Genomic DNA, 11,463 nt, shown 5'->3' on the forward strand with positions numbered 1-11,463 from the left:
CTGCGAGAAGGGAGAGTCGTCCCTGATTTTAATTAGTGGCGAGAGATGCTCCCCTCTTCCCATGCATACGGGGATTTCCTTGACACCAACACCACCATATCCCCCTGCTTCCAAAAATAATTTAATTACTCGGTGCTCTAGCTGCGAGCGGCGACCGCCCAGTCAGTCTGAGAAGCTCCCTCATTAACACTTTTTTCCTCCCCTCTGGTTTGAGCGTTTAGATTAATTACAAAGAGAACCCTGCCCTGGGGGAGCGGGGGAGGGGGAGACGCCGAGGGCGCCGGGGAGTTTGAATGACCGAGGAGTGGGGCCCTTCTCCCAGGAAACCTCCAAGAGTAAAAATGCGTTCGCCTGTCGCGTCCCTAACCCCAAGCAGTCAAGGCTCTCGGCCCAGGGGTTTCAGATACCTCGGAGTTGAGCGTACTACACCAGGATTATGGGGTATCACAAAATATCCGCCATAATTGGAGCATTTCTGCCTTAGAGCATTCCAGAAAACCAGCTGGGCTTCATGAAGTACGGCAATAGACTGAAGCTACCAAGAGTGACCCCCACCATAGAAGTCTGGGCTGTGGGAAGTCCATGTTCCCCTTGGAATGAGTGAAAGCAAAGTATTGTTATATTATCATTAGTATTATTGCTGTGCAACCTGGCACTTACCTAGAATAGTAATCCGTACTTCAAAAGCACCTTCACACACTTCTCCCCCAGCGGGCAAGGCCCTCTCAACATCTCGACATCCTCCAGCTTCCAATCCTGATACCTTCCCACCCAACCCTGCGATTAAGTCGCAAGAAAACAGACTCTCAGCCTCTATTCCTCACTTGTTTGGGGATTTTTGCTCCTCCCTGATGAAATTTTTTTTCTGAGACTTAATCTCATCCCTTTTGGTCGTCCATTCTAACTTGACCAAAGATGGGGACAGAGCCATCTTCATCTGCATTGTGATGGTTCAAAGAATGAGAATCTTTAGAAACACTTCCCTTCTCCTTCGCCCAAATCTTTGCCTCTCCTCGTTCCCCCTTCCCACACTGTGGGTGAGCAAGTGACTCAGACTGCGTGAAATATGCAGCATCATCATTTCAGGTAGCCGAGTACCTGGGTGCATCCAGGGGCTCATTTGCTTGGTGCCTGTCATGTGTGAGGCACTGGGCTGCACTGGGGGGGGGGGGAGGGGGGGGCGGGGGGGGGGTCCCACAGTGACCATGGCAACCAGGGGTATGAGGGACAAGTGGCAGGAGAGCGGGGGAAGGGTAAAGGGAGGTAGGACAAGGTTAGGATGTTCCCAGCCCTGCCCAGAGCACATCCCCAGGGCTGGGCAGCAAGTGTGTAATTTGACACAATATCAGGGCTGCCCTAGCTGCCTGGGCCCCGACTGACTATCGAGCAGTTCACTGTAAACTGTGTTCGCGTGATGCTAGCCTGTCTCACAGACCTCAAAAGGGCCCAAAGAATAGGAAGCATGGCTTCTGACGCCAGAATTACAGATAATTCTGTAGACTGGCTCCACCTAAAGCTCAAAGCCTGAGTCAGGATGTCAACAAATGAAGACACCAGGCATCAGATTGGAATAAGCTCTGTCCCTCCTTTCTCCTCTCTGAAGGTGAAGTTGGGGGCTTTCAGTCCTATCTCTGTAACAAAAGCACTGGATTGCAGAGGAGAGGTCCAACATTAAAATCTGACTTAACGTGTCCCACGCAGCAAATCCCTGGACTGCCCTCCACCCTCATCACCAGGATGGAAACCCATCTGGATTTCACACATCCTTAATTCACAGGGTGAAGAAATGGAGACTCAAAGAGGAGACCCATGTGCCTTAGGGCCCAAGGGACCCAGCCTGACTATTTAGGAGAGAGGAGGGCAGGAAGGTGACATCCAACCAGGATTTTCCCAAAGGGTCCAACTGCAGTGATAGAGGGGGTCAGGAGCCTGAAGGACAACAGAGTAGAAAAGGTTGAACTGCGAATGCACAGCTCCTAGCTTTGAGGACACGGGCAAGTTTCTTAATTTCCTTAAGCCTCAATTCCTGTGTATAAAATGGAACTAATAAGGTAGGAGAAGGAATCCCCTCCACGTGCCCACAGTGCCCAGTTCATTCCCAATCAAACTTCTCCTTTTAGGAATCTTACTCAAGGAAGGGGGCTCCCAGCCAAAAGCCAGGACCCTCAGTAAAAGCTCTTCCAACTCCCCCAGCTCGTGGGCCTGAGGCAGCAGGGATGGGACAGGCAAACCAAAGGCCTCTCGGAACCCTAGGAGGCGGAGTCTCCTGGGGAAGATACAAAGGTCTCTAGAAGTGGCAGTGAACTCTCTCCAAAGAAAGGTCTCAGCTACAGAGAAGTGCCTTCTTCCCATGCAGCTGAAGCTGTTCCCAGAGGTCAAGCCCAGACCACGGTGGCAAACATGAGGTCTTCTACTCTGATGAAAAGTAGGGCCCTTTTACAGCACTGCTGCTGAGAGAGGGGAGTCCTTAGTATCTTGCTCAAACACAGAAGCTTCACACCCTAGCAGGACGGCCATCAAAGTTTTTCAGTGTGAGTGGTTAGCAATAAAAGCCACCTCCCGGGTACAGCTGACGCCAGTGATGTACCCACATCTCAGGCCAGAACCCCATCGTCTTGCAGCCCTGCTGATAAAACGGGAAAGTTCAACCTCCCAGGATATTAGAGCTCTTTCCCCAGCACCCATTTTCCTAGAAAGGCTACACTCAGTGCTTACAGAAGTATTTCCAGACCCAGGCTATACTGTAAAATAACTGGATTCTTTGTCACTTTTAGTGAAAAAGAAAATAAATGCAAAAAAAAAAAAAAAAACCCTTAACTGGTTAAGAACTCTGCAGTGACATAGGGTTGTTTTAAGGTGTGTCTCTCTCTCCCATAAGTTCCTGAGCTCTTTGAGAACAAAGAATGAGCCTCATTTATTTCTACATTAATGGCACATAAACGCCACTAAGTTGGTATTAGTTTCCTTCCATTCTAAATTCCTTCCCTTGGGGCCACCTGGTGGCATAGCGGTTAGGTTTGTGTGCTCTGCTTTGGCAGCCCAGGGTTTGCAGGTTCAGATCCTGGGCACGGATCTTCACACTGCTCATCAAGCTGTGCTGAGGTGGTGACCTTCATACAATATAGAGGTAGATTGGCACAGATGTTAGCTCAGCAACAATATTCCTCAAGCAAAAAAAAAAGGAAGGTTGGCAACAGATGTTAGCTCGGGGCCAATCTTCCTCACCAAAAAAAATAAAATATAATAAATTGCTCCTCTTTCCCCATTCCTCACCTGTCCCAAACTTTTACCATTCCCTATTCATCCAACCTTTATCAAGAGTGAGCTTCCTGAAAGCCCATCCCATTACCACCATCTAAAAAGTTACCTACAATTAAACCAGTGGTTCTCAACATTGTCTGCAGACCATGACCCATTCCAGACTAATTAAACCAGAAACTTCCAAGGTGTGGCCCAGATATTGGCTTTTTTTTTTCCAAGTTACCTCAGTGATTCTAATGTGAAAACCACTGAATCAAACTCTTTCTGAGTCCCTTTCCCCTTTGTTGGCAGAGTAAATGCCCACCACTCCCTTGCCTAGGACTAATCTCTCCAGGTGTGCATTAGATCCTGTCCTCTCCTACCTCCATCCTTCATCTTCGTCTAGTAGACATAAAACAAAATACACCCTCCAGCCTCTTCTTGCTTCAGCCCTCTCTCTCTTTCTTTATCATCCAACCTTCTTAGAAGAGCAGATTCCTCACCACCATCCTTAACTCCTCAGCTCCTTGCAACCCAGCCATCCTCTCACTATCTTTCCTCCTCCTCACTTCAAATATTGATATTTCCTGGAATTTAGCCTTTGGCCCCTTTCCTCCTCACCCTACATGTTCTCCCAAAGGAATGTCATTCTCTCCCATGGCTTCGGTCGCTGCTTACTGACTAATGCTTCTAAATCCAGATCTTTCTTCTGAGCGTCAGACTCATATTTCCATCTTCCTACTGGACACTTGAATCTGACTAGTCTTTGGCTACTCCTAATGTAATAGGTTTAAAGGGAAGACATTATCTTCTCTCCACCCCCACCCTTATTTAGACCTTTTTCACTTCCAAATTTGCATCATTCCCTCCCAATCTGTCTTCCTCCTTGTTGCCAATGTGATTTTCCTGAAAGAGAAATCAGACTGTAACTCCCTCGCCTACAACAATCCAGTGGCTCCCCACTGTCTACAGATGAAGGCAAAACTTCTTGGCAGCGCTCTGTGGGAGGACCTTCAGTGCCTGACTCTGCCCTGCAGCCTTATCTCCTGTTCCTCCCTGTGCATTCAAAGCCCAAACATTCAACACATGGAGATTCAAACTGTGCCCCTCTGCTCATTGTTCTGCCAACTTGGGGCTCCGTTACTGCCTCTGCCTTCACGTGGTGTTTCCTTTGCCTGAATTGCCCTCTCACCCCTTCTCTGCCTAGAAAGTTTTGCTAATCCTTCCAGACTCAGCTGTGTTTTTCTCTTTGACTCCTCCCCAGCCTTCCCAAACAAAGTTAGGTGCCTTCTCCTCAAGAGAGGCTCCTTTGTGCTCCCAGAGCTCTGCATTTTATGACATTATATGGTAATTTCTTATTTACATATCTGTCTGCCCAGCTGGTCTGTGAGCTTCTGAAGTGGAAGAAATAGTGCTTTATTTATCTTTCTACCCCCAGAACTTAGCTCAGTGAATTGCACACCACAATAAATGCTTGTCTAGTGAAACAGAACAGAGAAGAGCCTGAGAGGAGATGAACCGGAATTTCTGATGTTAAAGGAATCTGCTTGTAAATAATAACATTTTGAGGTAAGAAGAGATCTTCCTCCATTTTACAGATGAGGAAACAGATGCAGAGCAGGTAACTCAACTGCCTAAAAGTCACACAGCCAATTAGTGGCAGCACGAGAACTAGAACCTAGGTCTCCTGACTTCTTGTTCAGTAGTCAGTCAACAGACCACATTAACTGAGCATTAATTGTTTCATTTGAAAAAAAGATACAGGGCAATGGCTTTTAGCTTCTGTGGACTTTTGCTCTCTTTAAGACTGTGATGAAAACTACAGGCTTTCTCCAGAAAAACACATATAGAATTTTCCATCCATTTTCAGGGGGTACAGGGAGCTAGTGGCTGTGTGAGGAATGGTTTGAAGGAAAAAGAATCTAAAAATGGAGAGACCCGTGAGATGGCTAATGCACTAGTTGAGGAGAGAGAGAACATGAGAGCAGGCGAGCTGGCTCCAAGACTACGGGAATAGAAAAGAAAGCTTGAATTTGAGAGATGACCTGCAGGTGGGACGGACAGAGTTGAGGAACAAGGAGGCATTTAGGATGACTCAGAGGCTTCTGGTATAGATATTAAGGAAGATGCTGGTACCACACATCAAATTAGAGGGTACTGAGAGAGAGCAGGTTTGAAGGGTAGATAATGCACTTGCTTTGACAGGTGTCTCAGGTGTCTGGATGGCAGATGTCCATAGGAAGCTGGCAATCGCACAAGTACCTTCCACATCTTCTCCTGCCACTCTTCCTCAGACCATCTGAATGATCTGTTATTCCGGGAACCAAACACATCCTCTCCTGCTTCCATCCCTTTTGTTCACCCCATTCCCTCTACATGGTGTGCCTTCCATTCACTGTCACCTTTACTGAAAATATTTCAAGGTCCAATTCAATTGATATTTTGTCTTTCCAGCCATTCCTGACACCACCAGTTTGACCCAATCTCTCTCTTCTCTAAAATCCCAAATCTTTCTCTGAACCTCTCCCCCATATTTTATATTTTGAATTTCAGTTATTTATGTTATTGAGAAAAATGCAGAAAAAGTTTAAAAAAAGAAACAACAGACAGATAGTACAAATAGATAACAAATAACAAGGTGGAAAATTTAAACCCGACTATATCAAAAAGCACATTAATGTAAGTGGTCTAAACACCCCAGTTAGAAGGCAGAGTTTGTCAGATTGGATTACAAAAGCAATATCTAACTATACAGCACATCTAAATATAAAGACGAATATGTTAAAGGTAAAAGGATGGGAAAACATATACCATGCTAACACTAATCAAGATAAAGTTTGAATGACTATATTAACACCAGATTAAGTAGATTTCAGGGCAAAGAGTATTATCAGGAATAAAGAGGGTAATGTCATAATGATAAAGAGGTTAGTTCATCAAGAAGACAACAATTCATGGGGGCGGCCCGGGGTTTCACCAGTTTGGATCCTGGGCATGGACGTGGCACCGCTCATCAAGCCGTGCTGAGGCAGCATCCCACATGCCACAACTAGAAGGACTCACAACTAAAAATATACAACTATGTACCAGGGGGCTTTGGGGAGAAAAAGGAAAAATAAAATCTTTAAAAAAAAAAAAGAAGACAATAATTCTAAACTTTCTGTACCTAAAAACAGAGATTCAAAATACATGAAGCAAAAGCAGATAGAACTGCAAGGAGAAATTGATAAATTCATAATTATAATCAGAAATGTCAGTACCCATCTCTGAATAATTGCTAGAACAAGTAGACAGAGAATCAGCAGATAGAAAGGACTTGAGCAACACTGTCAACTTACTCAATCTAATTGACATTTATAGAACATTCCAATCAACAACAGCAGAATATACATTCTTTTTTAAGTGCACATGGAACATTTACCAACCAAATAGACCATGTCTTGGGCCACAAAAGAAGTCTTGATAACTTTAGAAGGAAACAGATCATGCAAAATACATTCTTCCAATCCCAATGGTATTAAATTATATATCAATAATGGAAAGATATCTGGAAAATCTCCAAATATTTGGAAACTAAATAAGACAATTCTAAATAATTAATAGATAAAAGAAGAAATCAAAAAGGAAGTTAAAATTTTTGAACTGAGTGAAAATAAAAACACATCATAAAATTTGTGGGATGTAGCTAAAGCAGTATGTAAAGGGAAACTTATAGCTCTAACAGTCTATTCTAGAAGGGAAAAAAGGTTTCAAGTCAATGATATCTGCTTCCACCTTACAAAATTAGGGGAAAAAATACAAATTATACCCAAAGTAAGCAGAAGAAATAATAAAAATAAAGCAGAAATCAATGGAATAGAAAACAGAAAATCAATAGATAAAAATAAATGAAACCAAAAGCTAGTTCCCTGAGAAGATAGATAAAATAGATAAATCTAGCCAGACTGATAGAAAAACAAAAAAAAGACACAAATGATTAATATCAAGAATGAGAGAGGTGACATCATTACAGATTCTAAAGATATTAAAAGGATAATAAAAGAATATTAAAAACATATTTATGCCAATAAAGTAGACAACTTAGGTGACTATAAAAATCCCTTGAAAGTAACAAAATATCAAACACTTAAAAAAAGTAGATCATCTGAATCACCTTATTGCTATCAAAGAAATCGAGTTGTAGTTAAAAACCTTCCTACAGGGGGCTGGCCCCGTGGCCGAGTGGTTAAGTTCGCGCGCTCCGCTGCAGGCGGCCCAGTGTTTCGTCGGTTCGAATCCTGGGCGCGGACATGGCACTGCTCATCAGACCACGCTGAGGCAGCGTCCCACATGCCACAACTAGAAGAACCCACAACGAAGAATACACAACTATGTACTGGGGGATGTACTGGGGGGCTTTGGGGAGAAAAAGGAAAAAATAAAAAAATCTTAAAAAAAAAAAAAAAAAAACCTTCCTACAAAGGAAACACCAGACCTAAATGGCTTGATTGGTGACCTAAATAGCTTTATTTATTTTCTTTCTTTGTTTAAGAAAGAAATAATACCAATTTTACACAAACTCTTCCAGGAAATTGAAGCATATGGAAAACTTCCCAACTCATTATGTGAAGCCAGCATTACTCTGGCGTCAGAATGAGACAAACACATCACAAGGAAACTACAGACCAATGTCTCATATGAACATAGATGTAAAAACTCTTAACAAGGGGCCGGCCCAGTGGCGCAGTGGTTAAGTTCGCACGTTCCGCTTCTCGGCGGCCCGGGGTTCGCTGGTTCGGATCCCAGGTGCGGACATGGCACTGCTTGGCAGCCATGCTGTGGTAGGCGTCCCACGTATAAACTAGAGGAAGATGGGCACGGATGTTAGCTCAGAGCCAGGCTTCCTCAGCAAAAAGAGGAGGACTGGCAGTAGTTAGCTGAGGGCTAATCTTCCTCCAAAAAAAAAAAAAAAAAACTCTTAACAAAACTTTAGTAAAGCAAATCCAATATTATATAAAAAAAATAATACATAGTGACCAAAAATGCAAGGAGGATTTAACATTTGAAACATTGAAAACATTTCAAAAGATTGAAGAAAGAAAGACCCCTCCAAAACAAAAAAAGAAAAGAGAATATATGATCATCTCAATATCTATTGAAAAAACGTTTGACAGAAATCCAACGCTGATTTCTGATTGAAAAAAATCTCAACAAATTTGAAATAGAAGGGAACTTCCTCAACCTGATAAAGGGCATCTACAAGATAATACCATATCTAATGGTGAAAGGCTGAATACTCTCCACCTAAGTTCAGGAACAAAACAAGGATATCTGCTCTCTCCCCTTTTATTCAACTCTATACAGGAGGTTCTAGCCAGTGCAATAAGGCGAGAAAAATAAATAATGACATCCCGATTGGAAAGGAAGAAATAAAATTGTTTTTGTTCAGAGATGACATAATTATCTATACAGAAAATTCAATGAAATCTACAAAAAAAGTTACTAGAACTGATAAGTGAGTTTGGCAAGGTTTCAGGATATAAGATCAACAAGCAAAAATAAATTCTACTTCTACATACTAGCTGTAATTGTTTCCTAGGGCTGCCATAACAAAGTACCCAAAACTAGGATGGCTTAAAACAGCAGAAACTTATTCACTCACAGTTCTGGAGGCCGGAAGTCTGACATCAAGGTGTTGGCAGGGCCACGTCCTCTCTGAAGGATCTAGGGGAGAATACTCCCTAGCCTCTTTTAGCTTCTGGTGTTTTCTGGCAATCCGTGCATTCCTTGGCTTGTAAATGCTTCACTACAATCTCCACCTCCACTGTCAACATGACGACCTTTTCCCTGTGAGTTTTTATATCATCTTCCCTCTCTGCATGACTGTGTCCAAATTTCCCTCCTCTTATAAGGACACCAGTCCTATTGGTCTAAGGGCACATCCTACTCCGCATGGCCTCATATTGACTTAGTTAATTACGTCTGCTAAGATCCTATTTCCAAATAAAGTCTCATTTACAAGTACTGCAGGGTTAGGACAAAATATATCTCTTGGTGGGACACAATTTAGCTCATAACACTAGCAATGAACACTCAAAATGTTGAATTTAAAAAATGCCATTTATGATAACATCAAAAAAATATAAAATACTTAGGGATAAGTCTGACAAAAGACGTGCAATGAAAACTACAAAACTTTGCTCAGATAAACTAAAGAAGACCTAAGTAAATGGGAAGATATACGTTGTTCGTGGGTTGGAGGACTCAACGTTGTTAAGATTTAAATTCCCCCAAAACTGAGCTAAGGATTCAGTACAATCCCAAACAAAATCACAGCAATCTTTTTTTAATAGAAATTGACAATCTGATTCTAAACGTCATATGGAAATGCAAAGGACGTAGAACAGCCAAAACAACTTTGAAAAAGAAGAATAAAGTTGAAAGACCCATAAGGTACAAATTCAAGATTTATTATTAACAGTCACCAAGACAGTATAGTGTAGGCATAAAAAAGACAAATAGATCAATGGAACAGAATAGGGAGTGCGTGAATAGATCTACATACATATGGTCAGTTGATCTTTGACAAATATGCAAAGGCAAAGCAGTAGAGAAAGCTAGTCTTTTTCATATAGAACAGTTGGATATCCACATGCCAAAAAAAATGAATATCAATCCATACCTTGCATCATACACAAAAATGAACTCAAAATTGATCATAAAACTAAATGTAAAGCATAAGACTTCCAGAAGAAAACATAGGAGAAAATCTTTGTGTGCTTTTGTTAGGCAAAGATTTCTTAGCTATGACACTAAAAGCATGATCTGTAAAAGATATAAAATGATAAACTGGACTTTCCCAAACTTAAGAACTTCTGCTTTCAAAAGACACTTTTAAGAGGTGAAAAGACAAGTCATACTGGGGAAAAATTTTTGCAAATCACATATGTGATAAACAATTTGTATCAGATCATATAAAGAACTCTCAAAACTAAAATAAAAAAGGAAAGGAAATAATATATAAAAATACTGCAAAGGAAGAAATAAAATTATTCTTTCAATAATGAAAAGATGGGTTGTTCAATAAATGGTATTGAGATGATTGGCAGGGACCAATTATTTAGTATACCACAAACTGAGGAATTTAAATTGATTATAGCAGTTCAATTTTGTGAAGAGCAAAAACGTTATTGTGTTACTTAAAATAAATTGTATGTTTTAAAAAGAAGAAATATTGTGCAAAATTTCAAAAAGGATGAAATAATTTTTTTTCAAGAGGGCACACATATGAACAGGCAATTCACAGAAGAATACAAACATCTAATAAGCATACGAAATTTTATCATCAAGCTCAAATAACAAGGAAAATACTAAATAAAAATTTGATATTTCCTTTTGCCCATCAAATAGGAAATAAATTTTTTTAAATGATACTAGCCATTGTAATGAAAGGTGTGAAGAAATGTAGACCCTCATGTGCTGTTGGAAATAGTGTATGTTGATAAAGACTTTTGAGAGGGCAATGTGGAAGTGTCTATCAAAATTTAAAATATACATTCTCTTTAATCCAGCAGTTCCATTTCTATGAATCTATCCTCCAAAAATCCTCACATAAGCGCACAAAAAAATGCATAGAATAATGTGCACTTCAGAATCATTAATAACAAAAGATTGGAATTAACCGAAACGCCCGTCAACAGGAGGACGCTTATGTGAATTACAATCCATGGCCTATGTAGAAGTTTAAAAAGTGAAGTTAGTCTATATGTACAGATATAAAAAGATGTTTATAATGTACTGTTAAAGGAAAAGTAACTAGCAGTACATATTAAGTTGAACAAAGTTTAACAGTAAACGTACACTATAATTTTAAATGCACGCACCTATATATTTATATATATTTGTAAAATGTAAATTCTGGAAGGATACAGATCAAATGGTTAATATGGATTACTTCTGGGGACGGATGTGTGATTCATATCTAAACAATCGGTATGTAGGGCTCATACATTTACTTTTAACTCTACATAATTTAGTTTTATTTGAATTTGTTACAATAGGCATATATTATTTTGGTAATTTTTAAAACACTTTTTAAAAATGAGTAATCCTATGGCTTCCAGTGAAGTGGAAAGCTAAGACACAGTTTCTAGAGAGAAATAACTAATGAGAACCCCATCTGAAACATCAGATGGACTGAAATAGATGAACAAATACATATTCTCCAGGTGAGTGGTAGAAGGT

The sequence above is a fragment of the Equus przewalskii genome, unplaced genomic scaffold, assembly GCF_037783145.1.
Source record: "Equus przewalskii isolate Varuska unplaced genomic scaffold, EquPr2 ChrUn-6, whole genome shotgun sequence".
Classification (NCBI taxonomy): domain Eukaryota; kingdom Metazoa; phylum Chordata; class Mammalia; order Perissodactyla; family Equidae; genus Equus; species Equus przewalskii.